The sequence below is a fragment of the Xylocopa sonorina genome, unplaced genomic scaffold, assembly GCF_050948175.1.
Source record: "Xylocopa sonorina isolate GNS202 unplaced genomic scaffold, iyXylSono1_principal scaffold0079, whole genome shotgun sequence".
Lineage (NCBI taxonomy): Eukaryota > Metazoa > Arthropoda > Insecta > Hymenoptera > Apidae > Xylocopa > Xylocopa sonorina.
In genome coordinates this window covers 317501-320000 of record NW_027490150.1, presented here as the reverse complement: position 1 = coordinate 320000, position 2500 = coordinate 317501, and the positions used below count along the sequence as shown (strand labels likewise).

At 53.4% G+C, this 2500-nt stretch overlaps 1 non-coding gene across 1 annotated transcript; it reads left to right on the top strand.

Moving 5' to 3' along the window:
- Positions 1 to 2148: 2148 nt before the first annotated feature.
- On the top strand, positions 2149 to 2303 carry LOC143432329 (5.8S ribosomal RNA). The gene has a single exon (XR_013102959.1). It is a non-coding gene; the product is annotated as a 5.8S ribosomal RNA (ribosomal RNA).
- Positions 2304 to 2500: the final 197 nt, after the last annotated feature.

Here is a 2500-nt window from a genome sequence, read left to right as displayed (position 1 = left end):
GAAGAGAACGTACCGTCGACACGACCCTCGAATTTTTCGCAGGATCGCGTGTCGCACCGCTCTCTCCTATCTGTCGATCGTATTTGTACCGTTCCGTTCGGAGGGGACGATACCGTCGCGCAAGCCTCGTTGTCGAGAGTCTGAAACACCCAGGCGTCCGTTGCCGAGCTCTTACGAATCATTTATGCTCGCTTCGCGTCGTCGGGGTTGAAACATAGACCGCTCGAGGATGTTGTACGGCGAGTCCCAACGAATTTTTACCCGAACGGGAAAACGTACAGTCGTCGACCTCGAATTCTCTCAGGATTCGTGTCGTCGTCACCGCTCTCATATCAGTCGATCGTACCGTTCCGTTCGGAGGGGACGATTCGTCGGAGCAGCCTCGTTGTCGAGAGTCTGAAACACCCAACGTCCGTTGCCGAGCACTTACGAATCATTTACGCTCGCTTCGCGTCGTCGGGGTTAAACATAGACCGCTCGAGGCTGTTGTACGGCGAGTCCCAACGAATTTTCACCCGAACGGCCCGCTTCGTATCGACTTCACGAATTATCGTGAGAGCGCGTGGTCGCGCCGTAACCTGTTCAAGTCGATCGTATCGTACCGTTCCGTTCGGAGGGGACGATTCGTCGCTGCACAGCCTCGTTGTCGAAGAGTCTGAAACACCCAGCGTCCGTTGCGAGCTCTTACGAATCATTTACGCTCGCTTCGTGTCGTCCGGGTAAATATAGACCGCTTCTCGAGGCTTGCAACCGGCGAGTCCCAACGAATCTTTACCCGAACGCGCGCGTGTCGTCGACTTCGAATTCGTGCATGGAGCGTGCGTGGTGTCGTCGCGCGTAACCTGTTGAAGATGGTCGATCGTACCGTTCCTTTCGGAGGGGACGATTCGTCGGTAATAGCCTCGGTTGTCGAGAGTCTAAGACGCGCCCAGCGGTCGTTGCGAGCTTTCGAATCATTTTATGCTCGCTTCGTGTCGTCGGGTGAACGTATAGACCGCTTCTCGAGGCTTGTACAACCGGCGAACGTTCTAACGAATTTTTTTTTACATTTACCCGATCGGTGTTTACGGTACATTAGCGGACCCCTCGAGTTCTCGTAATCGAGAACTCGTCGGGTCCGCTTTTTTATTTGCCATTTTTTCAGAAAGCAATACGCCGCTGGCACTTTGCCGTTTTCCCACTCCCAGAATTGTGCCGTTCAGCTCAGAGGGGACCCGTTCCGTTCCGTGCCGTCCACACCCATAACCTCGTTGTCGAGAGTCTTGAAACCCGCCGTTGCGAGATCGAACTTTACTTGCTCGCTTCGCGTTGTCGGGAAAAATATAGACCGCTCGAGGCTGTGTGGTTGGGCGAACGGTGTGGAGCGTCCTAACGAATGTACGAATTTTTTTTTCGTTTACCTGAGCCTTGTTGGAATCGACACGACTGGGTGGTATTGGAATTTTGAAGAGACCGTCGTCGTCGTTCGTTCGTTCGGAGGGGACGATTCCGTCGCTCGCGCCCAAGCCTCGTTGTCGAGAGTCTGAGAAAAACCCGCCGTTGCGAGATCGAATAATTTTATACTCGCTTCGTGTTGCCGGGGAAAACTCTTATAGACCGCCTCGAGACTGTGCGCGAAGACGACGAGTGTGTCCCATCGATGATAACATTGTTATGTTCACCCGAACGAGAGCGTCTTGTCGATCTCGAAAGCAATACGCCGCTGGGTGTTTGGTCTTTTTTCTTCTCAGTTCGACGCGCACGTTCGTTCCAGAGGGGACGATTCCGCCGTTGCCCGTTGTCCTCGTTGTCGAGAGTCTGTAATCCCGCCGTTGCGAGCTCGAACAGTTTATGCTCGCTTCGCGTTGCCGGGAGGTAAAAGACCGCCTCGAGGCTGCTGGTACGCGGAGGAGTCCTAACGAATTTTTGAAGGGATTTTTTTTTTTCTCTTCGCACCTGGACGCGCGCGTGCATTTTTTCGTAACTTTGAGGGAGACCTTACGCGCGAACCATCGGCGTATGCGTTTCATCCGTAGGACCGATATATCGTGTCGCCTCGAACTCCGTTCGGCGACGCCCGCGTCTCTTTCACCGGGGACGTTTGGGTATCGACTTGTTCGAACTTTAGTACCAAGAGACTCAAAGATCAATAAAATATACATATACGATTACCCTGAACGGTGGATCACTTGGCTCGTGGGTCGATGAAGAACGCAGCTAATTGCGCGTCAACGTGTGAACTGCAGGACACATGAACATCGACATTTCGAACGCACATTGCGGTCCACGGATACAATTCCTGGACCACGCCTAGCTGAGGGTCGTTCACGTAACCAGAATACTGCTTGCGTTGCGTTTCGTCGAATCTTTCTTTCCCTACGGTGCTCGAATCTGCCCGCCGTCGTTCATTCTCGAATTAAATTACGAACGTTTCTGAGTTCGGGCGGCACCGAGAAAGGGAGGAAGAGGAGCGATACGCGACGTACGAGCGATCGTTGGACGTTCGTCCGAGTCGTCTGTG